General features: G+C 35.2%; 1 long non-coding RNA gene across 1 annotated transcript; it reads right to left on the bottom strand.

Annotated features, from left to right (window-relative positions):
- Nucleotides 1–10,351: 10,351 nt before the first annotated feature.
- LOC143258253 (uncharacterized) lies at nt 10,352–21,190 on the bottom strand. Its single transcript, XR_013032231.1, has 3 exons — nt 21,028–21,190; nt 14,914–15,128; nt 10,352–11,451 (listed from the first exon to the last, which is right to left on the bottom strand). It is a non-coding gene; the product is annotated as an uncharacterized LOC143258253 (long non-coding RNA).
- Nucleotides 21,191–25,661: the final 4,471 nt, after the last annotated feature.

The raw sequence follows: 25,661 nt of genomic DNA, 5'->3' as shown, positions 1-25,661 counted from the left end.
GTAGATTACAGAGACTGAATAGTTTAAAAGTGTTAATAGATCAGTGTAGGAGTAGAATTGTAGAGAAGAGGGTCTGAATAATTTAAAACTGTTAATAAATGAGTGTAGGAGTAGAAGTGTGGAAGTCAGGAACTGAATAGTTTAAAATTGTTAATATTTCAGTGTAGGACTAGAACTTTAGAGGAAGAAACTGAATAGTTTAAAACTGTTTATTGGTCAGTGTAGGAGTAGAACTGTATAGTACAGGGACTGAATAGTTTAAAACTGTTTATTGGTCAGTGTAGGAGTAGAACTGTATAGTACAGGGACTGAATAGTTTAAAACTGTTTATTGATCAGTGGCGGTCCAGAACTGTGGAAGACAGAAACTGAATAGTTGAAAACTCTTAATAGATCAGTGTAGGAGTAGAACTGTAGACGAGAGGGACTGAATAGTTGAAAACTGTTAATAGATCAGTGTAGGAGTTGAACTGTAGAGGGCAGATACTGAATAGTTGAAAACTCTTAATAGATCAGTGTAGTAGTAGAACTGTAGACGACAGGGACTGAATAGTTGAAAACTGTTAATAGATCAGTGTAGGAGTTGAACTGTAGAGGGCAGGTACTGAATTGTTTAAAACTGTTTATAGATTAGTGTAGGAGTAGATTTAAAGAGAACAGGGACTGAATAGTTTTAAACTATTAATAGGATTAGAGTAGGAGTAGAACTGTAGGCGACAGGGTCTGAGTAGTTTAAAACTGTTAAGAGATCATTGTAGGAGTACAACTGTGGAGGTGAGGACTGAATGGTTCAAAATTTAAATAGATCAGAGTTGGAGTTGAACTGTACAGGACAGGGCCTGAATAGTTTAAAACTGTGAATAGATCAGTGTAGGAGTAGAGATATAGATGAAGGAACTGAACAGTTTTAAACTGTTTATTGATGAGAGTCGGAGTAGAACTTTTGAGGAAGGAACTGAATAGTTTAAAACTGTTAATAGATCAGAGTAGGAGTTGAACTGTACAGGACAGGGACTGAATAGTTTAAAACTGTTTATTGTTCAGTCTAGGAGTACAACTGTAGAGGACAGGGATTGAATAGTTTAAAATTGTTAATAGACCAGTGCGGAATAGAACTGTAGAGAACAGGGACTAAATAGTTTAAAACTGTTAATAGATCAGTGTAGGAGTAGATTTAAAGAGAACAGGGACTGAATAGTTTGAAACTGTTAATACATCATTGTAAGAGTAGAACTGCAGAGGGCAGGCACTAAATGGTTTATAACTGTTAATATTTCAGTGTAGGATTAGAACTTTAGAGGAAGAGACTGAATAGTTTGAAACTGTTGAAAGATCAGTGTATGAGTAGATCTGTTGAGGACAGTGACTGAATAGTTGAAAAATCTGTTTATTTGTTAGTATAGGAGTAGAACTGTATAGGACAGGGACTGAATAGTTTAAAACTGTTAATAGATCATTGTAGCAGTAGAACTGTGGAGGTCAGGAACTAAATAGTTTAAAACTTGTCATAAATCAGTGTCGGAGTAGAAATGTAGAGGACAGGGACTGAATAGTTTAAAACTCTTAATAGCTCAGTGTAGGAGTAGATTTAAAGAGAACAGGGACTGAATAGTTTAAAACTGTTAATAGATCAATGTATGAGTAGAACTGTTCCGGACAGTGACTGAATAGTTTAAATCTGTTTATTTGTTAGTCTAGGAGTAGAATTGTATAAGACAGGGACTGAATAGTTTAAAATTGTTAATACATTAGAGTAGGAGTTGAACTATACAGGACAGGGACTAAATAGTTTAAAAGTACTAATACATCAGAGTAGGAGTAGAAGTGTAGAGTGCAAGAACTAAATAGTTTAAAACTGGTCATAAATCAGTGCTTGAATAGAACTATAGAGGACAGTGACTGAATAGTTTAAAACTGTTAATAGGTCATTGTCGGAGTAGAACTGTAGAGGGCAGGGACTGAATTGTTTAAAACTTTTTATGAGTCAGTCTAGGAGTACAACTGTAAAGGACAGGGACTGAATAGTTTAAAACTGTTAATAGATCAGTGTAGGAGTAGAACTTATAGAGCAGGTACTGAGTAATATAAAACTGTTAATGCATTAGTGTATTAGTAGACCTGTAGAGAACATGGACTGAATAGTTTAAAACTGTTTATTGATCAGTGTCAAAGCAGAACTGTAGAGTACAAGGACTTAATAGTTTAAAACTCGTAATAGATCAGAGTACTAGTAGAACTGTAGAGTGAAGGTACTGAATAGTTTACAACTGTTAATAGATCTGTGTAGGAGTTGAACTGTAGAGGACAAGGACTGAATAATTTAAAACTGTTAATAGGCCAATGTAGGAGTAGAGCTGTAGAGAACAGGGACTAAATGGTTTAAAACTGTCAATAGATCAGTGTAGGAGTAGAATTGTAGATTACAGAGACTGAATAGTTTAAAAGTGTTAATAGATCAGTGTAGGAGTAGAATTGTAGAGAAGAGTGTCTGAATAATTTAAAACTGTTAATAAATGAGTGTAGGAGTAGAAGTGTGGAAGTCAGGAACTGAATAGTTTAAAATTGTTAATATTTCAGTGTAGGACTAGAACTTTAGAGGAAGAAACTGAATAGTTTAAAACTGTTTATTGGTCAGTGTAGGAGTAGAACTGTATAGTACAGGGACTGAATAGTTCAAAACTGTTTATTGATCAGTGGCGGTCTAGAACTGTGGAAGACAGAAACTGAATAGTTGAAAACTCTTAATAGATCAGTGTAGGAGTAGAGCTGTAGACGACAGGGACTGAATAGTTTAAAACTGTTTATTGATCAATGTCGGAGTAGAACTGTATAGGACAGGGACTGAATAGTTGAAAACTGTTAATAGATCAGTGTAGGAGTAGATCTGTAGAGGTGAGGGACTGAATAGTTTAAAACTGTTAATAAATCAGTGTCTGAGTAGAACTGTAGAGGACAGGGAATAAATAGTTTAAAACTGGTCATAAATCAGTGTCCGAGTAGAACTATAGAGGACAGGGACTGAATAGTTTAAAACTGTTAATAGATCAGTGTATGAGTAAAACTGTTCAGGACAGTGACTGAATAGTTTAAAACTGTTTATTGGTCAGTGTAGGAGTAGAACTGTATAGTACAGGGACTGAATAGTTTAAAACTGTTTATTGATCAGTGGCGGTCTAGAACTGTGGAGGACAGAAACTGAATAGTTGAAAACTCTTAATAGATCAGTGTAGGAGTAGAACTGTAGACGACAGGGACTGAATAGTTTAAAACTGTTAATAGATCAGTGTAGGAGTAGAATTATAGAGAACAGAGACTGAATAGTTTTAAACTGTTAATAGATCAGTGTATCAGTAGAACTTTTGAGGGCAGTGACTGAATAGTTTAAATCTGTTTATTTGTTAGTTTAGGAGTAGAATTGTATAGGAGAGGGACTGAATAGGTTAAAATGGTTAATACATTAGAGTAGAAGTTGAACTATACATAACAGGGAGTGAATAGTTTAAAAGTGCTAATACGTCAGAGTAGAAGTAGAAGTGTAGAGGACAGGGACTGAATAGTTTAAAACTGTTAAGAGGTCAGAGTAGGAATAGAAATGTAGAAGGCAGGGACTGAATAGTTTAAAACAGTTAATAGATCAGAGTAGGAGTTGATCTGTAGAGTACAGGGACTGAATAGTTTAAAACTGTTTATTTGTTAGTCTAGGAGTAGAATTGTATAGGACAGGGACTGAATAGTTTAAAATTGTTAATGCATTAGAGTAGGAGTTGAACTATACAGGACAGGGACTGAATAGTTTAAAAGTGCTAATACATCAAAGTAGGAGTAGAAGTGTAGAGGGCAGGGACTGAATAGTTTAAAACAGTTAATAGATCAGAGTAGGAGTAGATCTGTAGAGTACAGGGACTGAATAGTTTAAAAGTGCTAATACATCAGAGTAGGAGTAGAAGTGTAGAGGGCAGGGACTGAATAGTTTAAAACAGTTAATAGATCAGAGTAGGAGTAGATCTGTAGAGTACAGGGAATGAATAGTTTAAAACTGTTAATAAATCAGTGTATAAGTGGAACTGTAGAGGACAAGGACTGAATAGATTAATACTGTTAGTAGATCAGTGTACGAGTTGAACTGTAGAGGTGAGGGACTGAATAGTTTAAAACTGGTCAGAAATCAGTGTCCGAGTAGAACTATAGAGGACAGGGACTGAATAGTTTAAAACTGTTAATAGGTCATTGTAGGAGTAGAACTGTAAAGAACAGGGACTAATTGGTTTAAAACTGTCAATAGATCAGTGTAGGAGTAGAATTGTAGATTACAGAGACTGAATAGTTTAAAACTGTTAATAGATCAGTGTAGGAGTAGAATTGTGGAGAACAGGGACTGAATAATTTAAAACTGCTAATAAATGAGTGTAGGAGTAGAAGTGTGGAAGTCACGGACTGAATAGTTTAAAATTGTTAATATTTCAGTGTAGGAGTAGAACTTTAGAGGAAGAGACTGAATAGTTTAAAACTGTTTATTGGTCAGTGTAGGAGTAGAACTGTATAATTTAGGGACTGAATAGTTTAAAACTCTTTATTGATCAGTGGCGGAGTAGAACTGTAGACGACAGTGACTGAATAGTTGAAAACTGTTAATAGATCAGTGTAGGAGTAGAATTATAGAGAACAGAGACTGAATAGTTTTAAACTGTTAATAGGATCAGAGTAGGAGTAGAACTGTAGACGACAGGGACTGAATAGTTTAAAACTGTTTATTGATCAGTGTCGGAGTAGAACTGTAGAAGACAGGTAGATCAGTGTATGAGTAGAACTGTTGAGGACAGTGACTGAATAGTTTAAATCTGTTTATTTGTTAGTTTAGGAGTAGAATTGTATAGAACAGGGACTGAATAGTTTAAAATTGTTAATACATTAGAGTAGGAGTTGAACTATACAGAACAGGGAGTGAATAGTTTAAAAGTGCTAATACGTCAGAGTACGAGTAGAAGTGTAGAGGACAGGGAGTGAATAGTTTGAAACTGTTAACAGATCAGAGTAGGAGTAGAAGTGTAGAAGGCAGGGACTGAATAGTTTAAAACAGTTAATAGATCAGAGTAGGAGTAGATATGTAGAGTACACAGACTGAATAGTGTAAAACTGTTAATAGGTCATTGTCGGAGTAGAACTGTAGAGGGCAGGGACTGAATTGTTTAAAACTGTTTATAGATCAGTGTAGGAGTGGAACTGTAGAGAACATGGACTGAATAGTTTAAAACTGTTAATAGATTAGTGTAGGAGTGGAACTGTAGAGGACAAAGACTGAATAATTTAAAACTGTTAATAGGCCAATATAGGAGTAGAGCTGTAAAGAACAGGGACTAATTGGTTTAAAACTGTCAATAGATCAGTGTAGAAGTAGAATTGTGGAGAACAGGGACTGAATAATTTAAAACTGTTTATGGGTCAGTCTAGGCGTACAATTGTAGAGGACAGGAACTGAATAGTTTAAAACTGTTAATAAATGAGTGTAGGAGTAGAAATGTGGAAGTCACGGACTTAATAGTTTAAAATTGTTAATATTTCAGTGTAGGAGTAGAACTTTAGAGGAAGAGACTGAATAGCTTAAAACTGTTTATTGGTCAGTGTAGGAGTAGAACTGTATAATTTAGGGACTGAATAATTTAAAACTCTTTATTGATCAGTGGCGGAGTAGAACTGTAGACGACAGGGACTGAATAGTTGAAAACTGTTAATAGATCAGTGTAGGAGTAGAATTATAGAGAACGGAGACTGAATAGTTTTAAATTGTTAATAGGATCAGAGTAGGTGTAGAAGTGTAGACGACAGAGACTGAATAGTTTAAAACTGTTTATTGATCAGTGTCGGAGTAGAACTGTAGATTACAGGGACTGAATAGTTTATAACTGTTAATAAATCAGTTTATAAGTGGAACTGTAGAGGACAAGGACTGAATAGTTTAATACTGTTAGTAGATCAGTGTACGAGTTGAACTGTAGAGGTGAGGGACTGAATAGTTTAAAACTGTTAATAAATCAGTGTCTGAGTAGAACTGTGATGACAGGGACTAAATAATTTAAAACTGGTCATAAATCAGTGTCCGAGTAGAACTATAGAGGACAGGGACTGAATAGTTTAAAACTGTTAATAGGTCATTGTAGGAGTAGAACTGTAGAGGTCAGGGAGTGAATTGTTTAAAACTGTTTATAGATCATTGCAGGAGTAGAACTTATAGAGCAGGTACTGAATAGTTTTAAACTGTTAATACATTAGTGTAGTAGTAGACCTGTAAAGAACATGGACTGAATAGTTTAAAACTGTTTATTGATCAGTGTCAGAGTAGAACTGTAGGGTACAAGGACTTAATAGTTTAAAACTGTTAGTAGATCAGTGTAGGAGTGGAACTGTAGAGGACAAAGACTGAATAATTTAAAACTCTTAATAGGCTAATGTAGGAGTAGAGCTGTAGAGAACAGAAACTAATTGGTTTAAAACTGTCAATAGATCAGTGTAGGAGTAGAATTGTAGATTACAGAGACTGAATAGTTTAAAACTGTTAATAGATGAGTGTAGGAGTAGAATTGTGGAGAACAGGGACTGAATAATTTAAAACTGTTAATAAATGAGTGTAGGAGTAGAAGTGTGGAAGTCACGGACTGAATAGTTTAAAATTGTTAATATTTCAGTGTAGGAGTAGAACTTTAGAGGAAGAGACTGAATAGTTTAAAACTGTTTATTGGTCAGTATAGGAGTAGAACTGTAGACGACAGTGACTGAATAGTTGAAAACTGTTAATAGATCAGTGTAGGAGTAGAACTATAGAGAACATAGACTGAATAGTTTTAAACTGTTAATAGGATCAGAGTAGGAGTAGAACTGTAGACGACAGGGACTGAATAGTTTAAAACTGTTAATAAATCAGTTTATAAGTGGAACTGTAGAGGACAAGGACTGAATAGTTTAATACTGTTAGTAGATCAGTGTACGAGTTGAACTGTAGAGGTGAGGGACTGAATAGTTTAAAACTGTTAATAAATCAGTGTCTGAGTAGAACTGTAGATGACAGGGACTAAATAATTTAAAACTGGTCATAAATCAGTGTCCGAGTAGAACTATAGAGGACAGGGACTGAATAGTTTAAAACTGTTAATAGGTCATTGTAGGAGTAGAACTGTAGAGGGCAGGGACTGAATTGTTTAAAACTGTTTATTGATCAGAGTCAAAGTAGAACTGTAGGGTACAAGGACTTAATAGTTTAAAACTGTTAATAGATCAGTGTAAAAGTTGAACTGTTGAGGACAGTGACTGAATAGTTTAAAACTGTTAATAGGTCATTGTCGGAGTAGAACTGTAGAGAACAGAAACTAATTGGTTTAAAACTGTCAATAGATCAGTGTAGGAGTAGAATTGTAGATTACAGAGACTGAATAGTTTAAAACTGTTAATAGATCAGTGTAGGAGTAGAATTGTGGAGAACAGGGACTGAATAATTTAAAACTGGTAATAAAAGAGTGTAGGAGTAGAAGTGTGGAAGTCACGGACTGAATAGTTTAAAATTGTTAATATTTCAGTGTAGGAGTAGAACTTTAGAGGAAGAGACTGAATAGTTTAAAACTGTTTATTGGTCAGTATAGGAGTAGAACTGTAGACGACAGTGACTGAATACTTGAAAACTGTTAATAGATCAGTGTAGGAGTAGAATTATAGAGAACAGAGACTGAATAGTTTTAAACTGTTAATAGGATCAGAGTAGGAGTAGAACTGTAGACTACAGGGACTGAATAGTTTAAAACTGTTTATTGATCAGTGTCGGAGTAGAACTGTAGAGGACAGGTAGATCAGTGTATGAGTAGAACTGTTGAGGACAGTGACTGAATAGTTTAAATCTGTTTATTTGTTAGTTTAGGAGTAGAATTGTATAGAACAGGGACTGAATAGTTTAAAATTGTTAATACATTAGAGTAGGAGTTGAACTATACAGAACAGGGAGTGAATAGTTTAAAAGTGCTAATACGTCAGAGTAGGAGTAGAAGTGTAGAGGACAGGGACTGAATAGTTTGAAACTGTTAACAGATCAGAGTAGGAGTAGAAGTGTACAAGGCAGGGACTGAATAGTTTGAAACTGTTAACAGATCAGAGTAGGAGTAGAAGTGTACAAGGCAGGGACTGAATAGTTTAAAACAGTTAATAGATCAGAGTAGGAGTAGATATGTAGAGTACACAGACTGAATAGTTTAAAACTGTTAATAAATCAATGTATGAGTGGAACTGTAGAGGACAAGGACTGAATAGTTTAAAACTGTAAGTAGATCAGTGTACGAGTTAAACTGTAGAGGGCAGGGACTAAATAGTTTAAAACTGGTGATAAATCACTGTCGGAGTAGAACTATAGAGGTCAGGGACTGAATAGTTTAAAACTGTTAATAGGTCATTGTCTGAGTAGAATTGTAGAGAGCAGGGACTGAATTGTTTAAAACTGTTTATGGGTCAGTCTAGGCGTACAATTGTAGAGGACAGGGACTGAATAGTTTAAAACTGTTAATAGATCAGTGTAGAAGTAGAACTTATAGAGCAGTTACTGAATAGTTTAAAACTCTTTATTGGTCAGTGTAGGAGTAGAACTGTAGAGGGCAGGGACAGAATAGTTTAAAACTGTTAATAGATCAGTTTAGGAGTTGAACTGTAGAGGGCAGTGACTGAATTGTTTAAAACTGTTTATTGGTCAGTCTAGGAGTAGAACTGTAGAGGATAGGTACAGAATAGTTTAAAACTATTAATAGATCAGTGTAGGAGTAGAACTTATAGAATAGTTTAAAACTGTTAATAGATCAGTTTAGGTGTTGAACTGTAGAGGGCAGGGACTGAATTGTTTAAAACTGTTTATTGGTCAGTCTAGGAATAGACCTGTAGAGGACATGGCCTGAATAGTTTAAAACTGTTATTAGATCAGTGTTGTAGTAGAATTAGAGAGAACAGGGACTGAATAGTTTTAATCTGTTAATAGGATTAGAGTAGGAGTAGAACTGTACACGACAGGGACTAAATAGTTTAAAATTGTTTATTGATCAGTGTCGGAGTAGAACTGTAGAGGACAGGGACTGAATAGTTGAAAACTGTTAATAGATCATTGTTGGAGTAGAATTGTGGAGGACAGGGACTGAATAGTTTAAAACTATTAATACATCAGAATAGGAGTTGAACTGTACATGACATGGACTGAATGGTTTAAAACTGTGAATAGATCAGTGTAGGAGTAGAGATATAGATGAAGGAACTGAATAATTTTAAACTGTTTATTGATCAGTGTCGGAGTAGAACTTTTGAGGAAGGAAATGAATAGTTTAAAACTGTTAATACATCAGAGTAGGAGTAGAACTGTAGAGGACAGGGACTGAATAGTTTAAAACTGTTAATACACCAGTGCGGAGTATAACTGTAGAGAACAGGGACTAAATAGTTTAAAACTATTAATAAATCAATGTAGGAGTAGAACTGTAGAGGGCAGGGACTGAATAGTTTAAAACTGTTTACAGATGAGAGTAGGAGTAGAAGTGTAGAGGGCAGGGACTGAATTGTTTAAAACTGTTAATAAATCAGTGTATGAGTAGAACTGTAGAGGACAGGGATTGAATAGTTTAAAACTGTTTACAGATGAGAGTAGGAGTAGAAGTGTAGAGGGCAGGGACTGAATAGTTTAAAACTGTTAATAGATCAGTGTATGAGTAGAAGTGTAGAGGGCAGGGACTGAATAGTTTAAAACTGTTAATAGATCAGTGAATGAGTAGAACTGTAGAGGATGGGGACATTAAAAATTTGATTTATTTTATAAACTAGGATAATTTTAAACTCAACTCTGATTGAATGGTTAAGTGTATATAGTAAATATTACCTTTGTTATTATGTATGGATTATGATAATGCCATCTCTATTGGTAATCTTGTTTTCATTGTTTTTGATGGATTGATATTTGCAACCCCACATTTACTTACTCTTTTGAGCATTTTGATACAGTATTTTAATGGATATAGGACGGTTGTATATATAACCAACTTCTAAATACGATAGGGTTTCTACTATAATATTTTTTTTTCTCTTGGCTGATAATTCATGTTTTATTCTGTATTTATGTTTTTGAAAGGAGTATGAAATTCTGTAATTAAGCCAACTTCAAGGGGTAATAACAATAACCGTCGTTTACACTGGAATTATTATATTTTAATTACTACTAGTTGTTCATAAGACTTATAAAATCAGATAGATTGTTTGAAACTATGTGACTTCAGTGAATTTAGTTGTCAACATTATTTTTGTTTATGGGTTGTCTTGTAATATTTAAAGAAGTTGAAGTAAGAGGAAATTCAAACATTTTACTACAATATTTACAGAACTTGTAACTCAGTAATTACAGAGATATTGTTATAAAATTAAACACTGTACAGTATTGTAAAGTTATGATGACCTTTTAAGGAAAAATTTATAAATCCATTTCTATGAACAAAGTGAGCCCTACATACGTTGGTAATGCAACTATCTGCGTGATATTAAAAGGAAAAATTGCATTTGAAGTACAAACACAAGGCGTGTAATAGTGTTAAATGATGTACAGCTACTAATAGTGTTGTGGTTGTTTATCTATATAATGTGCACTGTTATTTTAACTGATAAAGGGACGTCTGAATTAAGTTACCTTACACAACAATGTTCATATGTATCTTGTACACTGAGTGTAAAAAATATAAGATAATTAGTTGATATATGTGTAACATATACATAAAACAGAATTTAAATCTACTTAGATATTTTACATTCTCTTCAACATGAAACTACTGGAGTTTATATAAAATAAACATAATTTTTAACCAACTCTTACAGCTAGTGTTAGGAAGGTGGTACATCTATATAACACGTAATTAACCTTATCCAACTGTAAACGTGGTTACCACCTTGTGCCCACATAAATCAGAGGAAACCCCATTCATAGCTATATTCAAAACAGCAGTCTGTATTTTCAGGATAACTGTGCTTGCTGGAGGAAGTTCACCATTTGTTGACGTTAGAAGTCTCTGAAACCACTTTCATTTTTGTTGTCTGATATACTTTGATAACACATTAGCCTTTATCAAGTCACCTCTATTTTTTTTATTTATTATATATATATATATTGTAAAATTGACAAGTTTTAAACTTTTCAACTGTCAAGGCCTCCAACATCCACATATCCAAAAGATGATTCCTTGTATAGATAATGAGATAATAGAAATTTGATGTAAATTCATACCTGTGTATCACATACCACATTTAAAGAACTACTAACGAGTGACACGTGGAACCGATGTTTCATCCAAGACCGTACAATTTCCTGTTGTATTTATTTCACGACGCATGATAACTCTTTTGTATGCAGCTGTGATCCTCCCAAGCTTTCATATGAACTCAACTGTTCCAACTGCAAGATGACCTAACATCAGCAAAATGAAAAGAAAGGGTATCATATAACATTGGATTAATTTATATGTGAAAAGGCACTTCAAAAAGGGTGAAAGATATGATTTTAAAATTTCACATTATTGTTGTCCAGACTTTGTTTCAACATTCTCACCAAGTATGTTTATTCTCGTCCTGTCATATTATTGATAAAGAACCAGTCAAAGGCACCTTCCTCTTGCCATCAGTATCTGCACCAACGTCAACATAACCAAGAGATTTATTTCCATCCCAATTGCCCTGTCTATTTATGGCCATTCCCTCTAGCATTTAAACAGAAATGCTTTCAATGGCTTCTTGTTTTTATTTTCTTTTAATTTTTTGTAATAAATACTTCGTGGCCCGGCATGGTCAGGTGGGTTAACGCGTTCGACTCGTAATCTGAAGGTCGTGGGTTCGTATCCCCGTTGCGTCAAACGTGCTCGCCCTTTAAGCCGTGGGGGCATTATAATGTGACGGTCAATCCCACTATTCGTTGGTAAAATGGTTGCCCAAGAGTTGGCAATGGGCAGCGATGACTAGCTGCCTTCCTCTAGTCTTACAATGCTATATTAGGGACGGCTAGCGCAGATATCCCTTTAGTAGCTTTGCGCGAAATTGAAAAACAAACCAAATCTTTAAAATACCAATTGTATCATAAAAGCTTTAGTAAATTTGAATCATATTCATGGTGATTTCACAGAGGTGTGTTCTTACCTATAGCATGGGTTACTATAAGTACTTAGTTTCGACTATATCTGATAATTTTCAGTGCCATATGTTTATGCATGATATCATTTATTTGGTTAGTTTGTTATATCCAACGTTACCAAGCAAAAGACTAACAATACAATACTTTATGTCCAAACGACTTTAAACAGAACTAGAATTCTGAACATCAAACAAATATTCATCAGAATAGCCATATAACCCAACTTTCAAGAATCTTAAAAATATATCAGTGATGAAATAGAACACACTCATAAGTCGTAATGGCTACTCAAGAAATAAAAAATGTTGTGGGCAAAGTATACGTGACAAGAGTGTTTGTTTGCCTGATTCTGAATTTCGCGCAAAGCTACTCAATGGCTATTTGCGCTAGCCGTCCCTAATTGAGCAGTGTAAGATTAGAGGGAAGGCAGCTAGTCATCACCACCCACCGCCAACTCTTGGGCTACTCTTTTACCAACGAATAGTGGGATTGACTGTCACATTATAACGCCCCCATGCCTGAAAGGGCGAGCTTGGTTGGTGCGAAGGGGATTCGAACCCGCGAACCTCAGATTACGAGTCGACCACTTTAACCCATCTGGCCATGCCGAGCCTCATGTAAGAAGAACATTTTCACCAATTTTTTCCAGAACATTACTCTTCGACCCGGGTGTTTTTGTTTGATACCACTTGCCTATCCAAATTTTTACAACCCACTTCCTTCCATGCACATACACACAATTCGGGTTGCATTCGCGGAAAGTTGTGTAAGACGTGAAAATGCATCAAATTGATTGGTAAGGTTAACAACTACGAAACTATAACGAGATCGAAAGAAATCTGGGCTTAAAAACGAAAGTTATACGTGCTCAAAAGTCAAATATGGCATCAGTTCATAACTTTGTCAAGGAATATCATTGTATCATATATGTATATCTGTCTTTTTACCGCTATAGGTTATTATACGGTGAATTGAAAGGGGTTAAACCCCCATAAATCAGTATCTTTCAGTCGAACCATCATATGCAGCACAAGAGTTGGCGGTGGGTGGTGATGACTAGCTGCCTTTCCCGTTGTTTTACATTGCTAAATTAGGGACGGCTACTCAAATAGCCCTTGTGTAGCTTTGCGCAAAATTTAAAACAACAGCAACAACAAACAAACGAACCATTATATGTCTGCTACGAATTGTTTAAAAGAGAAAGCAAGGGGTTTTTACAGAAACGGTATATGATAGAAACGATGGATTTTAATAACCGAGTTTTAACGTATGTGTGTGTTTTTGTTTGCCAGAATGTCAAATTCAAAGGTGGTGAAGTCCGGTAAATATTTTAATGAGTTTTTCACGATGTAATTAATATACGCTAAGTGGTATTTCACAAACGAAAATCTTAATTAATTCCCTATGTTCTGTCTCAACTTTCGCACACATTTCCGAAAATCAAACAGTGTGCCTTTAAGTGCTGTTATGTAGAATTTAGTTTTATTTCTGTGGTTGTTAAAGGTAGTTGTGGGGGGACGTTTTAAACAGCTGACGAATATTTTAAAGCCGTCGCGTTGGTCGTGCACAAACTGATAGAACTTATGACAGCAAATTATTGTGTTACTGTAATCGTAAAAATGTCACCAAAGTTATTCAAGTTGTCTCTTTTGAAGGGCGACCTCTGGTGATGAAAATATATTTAAGTGTGTACGTATCTTTGTGTATACGTTTCTTTCGCTAAACATTATGATTAATAATCTTTCAATAAAATTAATGATGTTTTACATTACTGTATGGCTGTCTGCCAGAGAATGTACTCCCCGAAAATTGCCAAGAGACAGAGAGAAAAAAAGGTAAATTATACCAACTATGCGTTAACGAAAGTACAATGTATGTATTGTTAAAAAAAAAGTTATCCACCTCTGAAGGACTGGAAGTCAAGCATACGATAGTTAAGCTACATTATGGGTTTTTACAGTCTTCGCTATTTGTTAACGTTAGAGTAATTTTCGAAACATTAAGAATTATTTGCTACACATTTCTCCAGCAACAGACAGGTCGTTCGTTGTGTGAGTTAGAGCAAAAACATGGTGGTAAATGCTAGCTCCATGGTGATGTGATAACAATATTATGATGATAAAATATATTGTTGATTTGTGACTATTATTAATTTTACGTGTGCAATAAAAGGAAAACAAACCTATTGTTTTAATGTATCTCAAGACGGCTTATATGGGTGTTAATACTTTTACTGCAATAAAGTAGAGAACAACATTTCGACCTTCTTAGGTCATCTTCAGGTTAACAAAGAGTTTGCGACTGCACGAAAAACTATTGTTTGTTATAATTGTGAAATACTTAGCATTCGTATTTATTTGCTGAGAGGATAATATTGCTATCACACATTTGTAACTATTGTAAAACAGTTTTAGACTTACGTTATTACTAGTTACAGCTTTCACAGTAAGAAAGACTTCCTTCTTAGAACTAGACAACGTTCCGATCATTCTCATGTACGTTATGTTTAACACAACATTCTTTATTCAGTCTCGTAGGGTTTTTCCGAGAAGATAATTCTATAATAGTGTTACAATCACGCTTCCGTACAGCCGACATAGCATGGTTGAAATACGATTATTCAAACTTTTTCTCGGAGAGAAAACGTTGAGGGACCGAATAAAGATTGTGTTATTTAAAAAAATGCATTAAGGCTAATATTATATTTTATTACAACAAATATAATTAATTATAATCACGACTTACCAGTAAAGTGTACGTGTTTTTCTTAGAGCAAAGCCACATCGGGCTATCTGCTGAGTCTACCGAGTTGAATCGAACCCCTGATTTTAGCGTTGTAAATCCGGGCACCCGGTAAAGTGTGTTCACACAGTTACCTTATAAAGACTTTCTGATCCCTACCAAGCCTTTTCGTGAATACGGTAACAAGTGCCGAAACTATAGTCCACGTCACTGCCATACTGCAAAAAAAAACCTTCTATATCTTAATAAAACTTAGTTATAAGTACAATTTGGTTTGTTTGTTTGTTTGGAATTTCGCGCAAAGTTACTCGAGGGCTATCTGTGCTAGCCGTCCCTAATTTAGCAGTATAAGACTAGAGGGAAGGCAGCTAGTCATCACCACCCACCGCCAACTCTTGGGCTACTCTTTTACCAACGAAAAGTTAGATTGACCGTCACATTATAACGCCCCCACGGCTGAAAAGGTGAGCATGTTTAGTGCGACCGGGATTCGAACCCGTGACCCTCGGATTACGAGTCGAACGTCTTAACACATTTGGCCATGCCGAGCTGTACAATTTGGTAGTAGTCCAATTCATGAGAGTTTTGTAAGAGGATCCGGGACTGCGAAAAGTTTGAAACCTGTCTCTCTCTCTACATTTAACTTAGTTTTTATCTTTGTTGGTTTCATCTAATGAAATACTTTATTTTAAAAGCTGTTGCTGTATTAGCAGCTGTAAAGTAGGCTTTACCCACGACAGAACTAATTGACTTTTAATAATTCAGTGTAATTTTGCGGTTCGGTTGTACAATAACGTTTTGTACAGTCTTATACGTCTCATACACATTTTTTTAAATAAAATGATTTGTAAGACCTGTATAAAGAATTCATCGTATTAGCGACTGTAAAGTAGGCTTAACCCAGGTTAGGCTTAATTTACACTTAATAATTCAATGTGGTGTTCGGTTGAATAACAGTCTTTTGTACACTCGTATACATCTCATACAAAAAACATTGCATAAAACTATTTCTAAATTCCAAAATATGTTGATAGTTCTTTAAAGAAAGTATTAATAGTATTAGGAATAAGGTGAACAAGCTGCTCTTACAGTTCAGTATGAAAACAGTATTTCCACTTTAGACTGCTAGTAATCTGCTTGCAATTCTATTTTTATTTATTTATTTATCTTAATAAAATATGCATGATAACGAAAATAATTTTGGGTAAAATTATTAGATAAATAGTATGTGTGCATAGTCACGCGCAACTGTGGTTCGAGCTGAAACACTATAGTCCCCTGGTGACTAAATGGTAAGCTTGAGGGTCTAAACGCTAAAATTCTCAGTTCGATCTTTATGAATTCAAGAAAAATATTATAGCAGGGATACTTTCGACTAACTTGTTTTTGTAATGGTGTAAAGTAATTGTACATTAATGTAACACTGGATAGCAAAAAAAAAAAAAAAAGTGAATTTCATGTTAGTGTTGGAATAGGCTGAAGAATTTAAGCCATAGGCTGTCCCACTAAATATCGAACTTTTGTTACGACTGTATCTTTAGATATATTTGCCTAATTTTTACTGTATGATTCAAGAACAAATAAAATAGTCGTTGGGGAGAGGGGGTGGCGAATAATTCTGTCCATTATAATTTCAACAAACTATGAACGTTTTATTTGTTTCAAACCTTTATGCAAAACTACACGAGTACTGCCTACTATAATTCATTTCTAAATTTCAACTGATAAACTAGAGGTCAGGCAACTAGTCAAGAGTACCCACCGCGAATTCTTCGGCTACTCATGTTTGACCAAATAATTACATTTGCCGGTCATTTGTTTAGTTCACTCACGGCCACAGAACATTTTCAAATAGTCATGACAATGAATTATCAAAGTCCATAAATATTAGAACATATTCCCAATATGGCGAAAACCATGTATAACTTTTACAGATGGGGAGAGGGGCGTTTATCAAACATCCTAATCACCCGTATGTGTTTTCTGAAACAAATAATAAATTAGATGCAGGTTCACACTGTTGTAAAATATGTTTATATTGTTATTCTATTGAATTTCGCGCAAAGCTACTCATGGGCTACTACTTTTGAATAGAGGGAAAGCAGCTATTAAAAAACCCCATCTGCCACCAACTCTTGGGACACCTCTTTACCAACTAATAGTGGGATTGCCATCACGTCATAAAGCTCTAACGGCTGTAAGGACGAGCTCTTTCGGTAACGGGTTTAAATCCAATGATCCAGAGATCGCGAGTCGAGTTTTCTAACCACAAGGCTTAGCTAAGCTACCTTAACATACCAAATCGCTTGTAATTGCCGAAACGAAAGAGAACGTTTCAGTAAAATTACCACACAAGCGGGTTCCCATGACGATCGCTTGATCAAAGGTTTAACAAGTTTTTTGTCTGTTTTCACGGTTTTTCTTCTTTGTGGTGAAAGTCGAAATTAAACAACTTTTTCTATTTGTCTGACATTGTTAATGCTTAGCTTTAAAATATATACACTATATAATCAAGGACAACGAGTTTATTATTCTAATACATAGTTCCTACGAACGATTTCTCCTTTGATGTCACTTTGATTTATTGGGAAAGCGCCGTCGAACCCGAAAAAGAAATAACAAGGCAATTAATATTAATATTCTATCTCTCTATACAGTTGTTCCTGAATTGTATAAATAATATGGAATTAATTAGTTAAGGAAGATATAAAATTATTTTAAAACACGGTTATAATGAGAACGCTAAAATTACGTTAAACTAGAACTGTAATAGTTTGATTGTTAAAAATGTCTTATTGATTAATAACCGCTAGAGGGCTGCTAGTCGTTCAGCTCAGTTCGTAGAGCAAGGTGTAGAAATTATGTGATAATTGTATTAAAAACACCAATACTATAAAATCATCGCCTCCCCCCATGGCAGCTCTATATTTTCCTCACCCACCTCTTTCACCAGGTTCAAAGTTCAGCTAAATTGACTGCAAGTTTTAATTAGATACCATCATAAACGATAGACACTGGCTCACTAGATGGCTTTATTTTTTGTTTTCTTTTGTTTATTTTACTTGCGGCAAGTGGAGTATTATTACGTCATCAATCAAAACTAGCATGGTGGTTGGACCACTTGACTTGCGGTCAAATATTAATCCGCAGGTTTGGATAACATTTAAAGACGTGTAGAGAAAAAAACACGAAAAAGAAAACTGACAAGGGTAAGACAGTGTGATTATCTGTTTCTTCTAAAAATATGTAACGTGTAAATCGTTGTGAATAATAATAAACGAACGGCGTCTTTTTTCTTTATTTTTTTATAATCTAGTTCATTAAAGACAAAACTGAAATGAAAAACAACACGGTAATAACTTATCTAAGCAGAAATGGCTTAAACTGTAGAAACTAATGCGTTAACTCGATCGTCTTATTTCTAACTAAAAAATAAAAAGGTAGGACACGCGGCTCTTTTTATTGATCTGATAACCACGTGATACAACAAGTAGTGCTTATAATTGATTACACAACTTTATGACAGCGGCCATTTTATTATGATATGTCTACGAGGAATGCGCATTGGAAAATACTGGTATCCAGATCCGATTTAAAACATTTCATGAATGTATGTTGTATATTTAATTTTTGTGAAATGCGTTTACTCTGTAAAGACGGTAGATTTGTCTTTCTAGTGAAACACAGTAGCACATGTTAATTTAACAACGTTTTTATATCTTTGATTCAGAGACAATACGCAATGCGTAAATTAACTTTTGTAGGAGAACGAGTGATTAAGTTATAAAGGGAAAAGATAAAAATTCTTACTAGGTTATGATAGCAACTGATCATTCAGCTAAGCCTTAAAGGCCGTACTGTAACATATCTTACTTTATACGATTTAGCAAACTTCGGTGCTGTACCATTCCTTGCACTATACAAGCTAGTTTACTGTGCTATAATTAAGTTTGAATGTTTGTGACAATCATTATTATGCTTAGAAAATAGAATAGTTGTTAGGTGATTAAGTAGTTAACAGTTGTTATAAGTAACTGTGGATAATAGAAATGTAACATTTGGAAAAATGGAAACCGATGTGTTACATGTAGGAATTATGAGAAAGAGGATTTGAGTTGGTCAAAAACACTGACATACAGGGAAGAGTCAGTCTGTAATGTAAACAATCACTAACCTACAGGAAGAGTCAGTCTGTAATGTAAACAATCACTAACCTACAGGAAGAGTCAGTCTGTAATGTAAACAATTACTAACCTACAGGAAGTGTCAGTCTGTAATGTAAACAATCACTAACCTACAGGAAGTGTTAGTCTGTAATGTAAACAATCACTAACCTACAGGAAGAGTCAGTCTGTAATGTAAACAATCACTAACCTACAGGAAGAGTCAGTCTGTAATGTAAACAATTACTAACCTACAGGAAGTGTTAGTCTGTAATGTAAACAATTACTAACCTACAGGAAGAGTCAGTCTGTAATGTAAACAATCACTAACCTACAGGAAGAGTCAGTCTGTAATGTAAACAATTACTAACCTACAGGAAGAGTCAGTCTGTAATGTAAACAATCACTAACCTACAGGAAGAGTCAGTCTGTAATGTAAACAATCACTAACCTACAGGAAGAGTCAGTCTGTAATGTAAACAATCACTAACCTACAGGAAGAGTCAGTCTGTAATGTAAACAATCACTAACCTACAGGAAGAGTCAGTCTGTAATGTAAACAATCACTAACCTACAGGAAGAGTCAGTCTGTAATGTAAACAATCACTAACCTACAGGAAGAGTCAGTCTGTAATGTAAACAATTACTAACCTACAGGAAGTGTCAGTCTGTAATGTAAACAATCACTAACCTACAGGAAGTGTTAGTCTGTAATGTAAACAATTACTAACCTACAGGAAGAGTCAGTCTGTAATGTAAACAATTACTAACCTACAGGAAGAGTCAGTCTGTAATGTAAACAATTACTAACCTACAGGAAGAGTCAGTCTGTAATGTAAACAATTACTAACCTACAGGAAGAGTCAGTCTGTAATGTAAACAATCACTAACCTACAGGAAGAGTCAGTCTGTAATGTAAACAATCACTAACCTACAGGAAGAGTCGGTCTGTAATGTAAACAATCACTAACCTACAGGAAGAGTCAGTCTGTAATGTAAACAATCACTAACCTACAGGAAGAGTCAGTCTGTAATGTAAACAATCACTAACCTACAGGAAAAGTCAGTCTGTAATGTAAACAATCACTAACCTACAGGAAGAGTCAGTCTGTAATGTAAACAATCACTAACCTACAGGAAGAGTCAGTCTGTAATGTAAACAATCACTAACCTACAGGAAGAGTCAGTCTGTAATGTAAACAATCACTAACCTACAGGAAGAGTCAGTCTGTAATGTAAACAATCACTAACCTACAGGAAGAGTCGGTCTGTAATGTAAACAATCACTAACCTACAGGAAGTGTCAGTCTGTAATGTAAACAATCACTAACCTACAGGAAGAGTCAGTCTGTAATGTAAACAATCACTAACCTACAGGAAGAGTCAGTCTGTAATGTAAACAATCACTAACCTACAGGAAGTGTCAGTCTGTAATGTAAACAATCACTAACCTACAGGAAGAGTCAGTCTGTAATGTAAACAATCACTAACCTACAGGAAGAGTCAGTCTGTAATGTAAACAATCACTAACCTACAGGAAGAGTCAGTCTGTATTGTAAACAATCACTAACCTGCAGTAACTGTCAGTCTGTAATGTAAAGTTATGTAACGTACAGAGTGACCAATATAGGGAAATTCTGTAACGTACAGGGAGAAAAATACGGGAACATTTTGTATAAGTGTATAATTACTGATGTAGAACCATTGGAAAGTTCTGGAGTATACAAAGTAACGGGTCCCCCGCTAGTACAGCGGTATGTCTCCGGATTTACAACGTTAAACTCAGGGGTTCGATTCCGCTCAGTGGGCTGAGCAGATAGCCCTTTGTGGCTTTGCTATACGAAAAACACACACACACACACACAAAGTAATGGACATGACAAAGTAATTTTGGGGGTTAACATAAAGCATTATACAGTGGTACAGAAAATTACGTAAAAAAAAACTAGTTTACCTTTCTTTAAAAAAATTTCCTAAACATTCTGTTCTCTTTCTGTCGAACCCAAGTGTCCAGTTACGGAAATAGAATTGCTTTGTACTGTGACAACGTTAATTACAAGTTACGGCAGTCACGCTCGCCTGGCGTCGCCCTCTACCTCAACGAAACTGTTTTAACACTTCTTTCACAGCCGCCATGATTAATGGAAATAGACACAGGGAAGCCGAATGCTTCAAGTCTATTTCTGCTACAGGCCGTCACACGGTAAACCTTTAGGCGTAATAAGTGAAGTATGCATATACGAGGTAAAGCTGATATCACCTCGCTTTTCTCCAGTGGATGATATTAATGTAATTTAAAAACTTTTAAGGTATTTATCTGTTTAATATGGAGAATTGTACTAATTTTGCACATACAGTAAGTTGGGTTAATTCCTTTACTTTTGGGAACAAACGTTTAAGTTTGGTCTTTCAGAGGCTGCAATATGAAGCTAGAACAATGTTAGTAACAATGCGTTTCTTTTTTGTAACTCTCTACCGTTCCCATGGCAACAGAAGGAGACTTAAAAAGTAACGTTATACATGCATGTCCTCATAACTCCAGAGACATTCATTTTCAGGTTGAGTTGAATATTTGTATGTTTTTTACACGTGGTGAAAATTATAGTAATCAGTAAATATATATATAGATTTAAATACGTACATTATTCTCTGCCAAGTTGACCCAGTTAAACCATGTGACTGTAGTTACTGGACTTATGACTACCTTCAGTGAAATAAATACATGTTCACGCAAGAGTTATCTGAAATATACAACCTACGATTGCCCCTGGACATTTGTAGGCCTTGAGGAGTTTATGTTACGTGTAGTTGAGCATGCGCAGTAGAACATACAAACTGTTTGGTAGTAATCTGCAATTGACTGTGTAAAACCCCTTGTAATAGAAGGTTGTTGTTTTTTATCTTTCACGTAGGTCCACCCCCAACCTCCTTGTTAGTTGGTTATAAAAAAATGAGGGAATATAACGATGCAATTCGCATTTCGATCCCTTGACGCTTAGTAATTGGTTACTTACAAGTATAACGACTCTCGTAAGAATATCAGAAAATTCTCGTTCGTTTGATTTTGGGGTTTTGGAAATCAAAGTCAAATAATTTGAAATATGGAACTTTTGTTAAAACGACATACAGTGGTGAATGACACATTATTGAATGTGTAACTAATTTGGAACAAATATCAAACAATTAGGTACAGAAAATCATGGCTGTGTAACATTAGACCAATCAGGTGTGTAAAGAACAATACTGTAATACTATACCAATCAAATTTATAGAAAATCAGGGGTATGTAACTTTAGACCAACCAGATCTAGAGAAGAATAAGGCTGTGTAACAGACTAATTAGGTATAAAGGAAAAAAAAAAATATTAACATTAAACCAATCATATATAGAAGAACAATAGTTTCAACCAATCCTAATCCTCCCGTTTCTAGCTTCAACCAATCCTAATTCTCTTGTTCTTAGTTTCATCACACATTGAAAACCAGTCCAAATACATTAAATCTAGTGCTCTTCTTCTGTTAGTTGTTTACTAAAGTGAAATTCACGTTTTATTGTCCTTTTCACAAAGCTATTATTATATATATGTGTGTGTTTTATAGCAAGGCCACGTTTGGCTATCTGGTGTGTTCACCAAGGGGAATCGAATCGAATCTCTGGTTCTAGTGTTGTAAACCCGTAGACTTACCTCTGTCTCACGGGGAGACTCAATTCTCTATAATATATCCTTTTAACCTGCATTTTAATTTTTTGTTCTTTCTCTCTGTAATATAATTTTGTGTGACGTAAATTTGAAAGAATTTCCCCGGTGATTTTTTTTTCTATATGAGTGTGGGAATGTGTATTAATGTGTTTCACTTGCATAAGCATATTCAGGATGTGGGACCAAAATGGGGCTTCGAGGGGGCAGGAAACAAATCCAGATTAATTATTATGAATATTGTACGTATAATATGCTTCACGTGGGGGCAACTGTTCCTTGTTTTATTTGTTTGTTTAATTTCGCGCAAAGCTACGTGAGGGCTATTTGCGCTAGCCGTCCCTAATTTAGCAGTGTAAGGCTAGAGGGAAGGTAGCTAGCCATCTCCACCCACCGCAAACTTTTGGGCTACTCTTTTACCAACGAATGGTGGGATTCGCCGCCACATTATAACGCCCCACGGCTGAAAGAGCATGTTTGGTGCGACGGAGATTCGAACCCGCGACCTTAGCAGAATAAAAGAAACTGCACAAGAAGAAGCCGTGACACAAAAACATTGTCTTGACTAGCGTCGTCCTATATTTTGCCCTAATCAAACCTCCCTAAATTCGGAGGGGCTGGTGTTCTGTACCTATTGTAAATACACAGTTGGTCCCGCTCATTTGGACTAATCTCAAGAGCTTACGAAGACATTTATATAGAAACATGCGAATTGTAATAAAGGCTAGCGATACGAGAACTGCAAACGTGTCATTATATGATCATAGTGTTTACCCACCTGCCACTAAAATGCGCATGTTTCATCAAAAAAGCTTATAATTCACCTAAATAGATATTTAAACCATGTAACTGTACATTAGAAAAGGTGAATTTAAGAGTTTTCCATTTAAACCATGTTTAGTGTATATTAATTGTTAAGAGTTCTGTAATAAAACATTGCATATGTTTCTTTTCGTTGACGTTTTAACGTTAAACTACATCATGAGTTATTCAGGTTCGTGTCCTTTGCGGGTGGATCCAAGTTAGCGTTGACCCACTTAGAGGCGTACAGATTGTGCAAACGTGCCCTCTTTCCAAGTTTTTGTTCGTTTCTTTCAAATATTCGCGCAAAGCTGCATGGTACTTGTTCTAGCATTCCCTGAGTTTGAATAGGAGAGAAGGAAGACTATCTGCTGTGACCACCGCGTGGAATCGAATCCTTGGTTCTAGTGTCGAAAATCCGTAGGTGTAGGTTTGTTTCTTTGTTTTTGAATTTCGCGCAAAACTACTCGAGAGCTATCTGCGCTACCTCTCCCTAATTTAGCAATGCAAGACTAGAAGGAAGGCAGCTAGTCATCAGCACCCGCCGCTAACTCTTAGGCTACTCTTTTACCAACGAATAGTGGGTTTGAGTGTAATATTATAACGCCCCCATAGCATTGTTACACATGTTTCGTGTAACAAGGATTTAATCCCGCTGCCCTCAGATTACGAGTCGAGCTCCTCCTAACCACCTGGCCATGACAGGTAAAATCCGTAGGTGTGAGAACCAAGTGAGAAATGTTAGAGCCTATTTATTTCAAAAGTCTAACACTACACACCGCCAACACTTTGGGCTGTTTTTGTTCTCCGAACGTAACAAGGAATTTCATAGTGCACCCATGACCCCGCACTACGAAACGCAATTTTTCTATTGAGAAGCGAACCATAGACCCTCGAGTTTACAAACTGACGCACTAACCACTAGGCTACGTGGAAAAATAACAAAAAAATAGAATATTCCAGTTGATGCGCATTTAAGAAAATGGTAATTAGGAAATTAGATTTACATTGTTTAACATAATATTGTGTGACTCATATATAAGAAAATGGTAATTAGGAAATTAGGTTTACATTGTTCAACACAACATTGTGTGACTCATATTTAAGAAAATGGTAATTAGGAAATTAGGTTTACATTGTTCAACACAACATTGTGTGACTCACATTTAAGAAAATGATAATTAGGAAATTAGGTTTACATTGTTCAACACAACATTGTGTGACTCATATTTAAGAAAGTGGTAATTAGGAAATTAGGTTTACATTGTTCAACACAACATTGTGTGACTCACATTTAAGAAAATGGTAATTAGGAAATTAGGTTTACATTGTTTAACACAACATTGTGTGACTCATATTTAAGAAAATGGTAATTAGGAAATTAGGTTTGCATTGTTTAACACAACATTGTGTGACTCATATTTAAGAAAATGGTAATTAGGAAATTAGGTTTACATTGTTTAACACAACATTGTGTGACTCATATTTAAGAAAATGGTAATTAGAAAATTAGATTTACATTGTTTAGCACAACATTGTGTGACTCATATTTAAGAAAATGATAATTCGGAAATTAGGTTTACATTGTTTAACACAACATTGTGTGACTCATATTTAAGAAAATTGTAATTAGGAAATTAGGTTTACATTGTTTAACACAACGTTGTGTGACTCATATTTAAGAAAATGGTAATTAGGAAATTAGGTTTACATTGTTTAACACAACATTGTGTGACTCATATTTAAGAAAATGGTAATTAGGAAATTAGGTTTATTTTTTATTTAACACAATATAGTTTGATTTATATGTAAGAACTGCACAACAAAGTTTTTGCTTCTTGAACACTGTTGGATGTTCCTTATAGATTTTTGGCTGCTGATCACGGAAATCACATTCACATTTGCCAGTCACATACTATTTCATCGAAATCTTCAGTTTTGCTACAATGGAAAAACGATATCAGAGCAACTGGAATCCGTCAGTGCTTGCTGACTACTGTTGGACACTGCAACGTGATGCACCGGACATTGAATACAAACGAAAATCAGGAGCAAAACACTTTTAATTATGTTGAACTTAATAACGTAT

Source organism: Tachypleus tridentatus, chromosome 7, assembly GCF_004210375.1.
Source record: "Tachypleus tridentatus isolate NWPU-2018 chromosome 7, ASM421037v1, whole genome shotgun sequence".
Classification (NCBI taxonomy): Eukaryota; Metazoa; Arthropoda; class Merostomata; order Xiphosura; family Limulidae; genus Tachypleus; species Tachypleus tridentatus.
The sequence above is the reverse complement of the archived record's forward strand: the minus strand, read 5'-3'. Positions and strand labels throughout refer to the sequence as shown.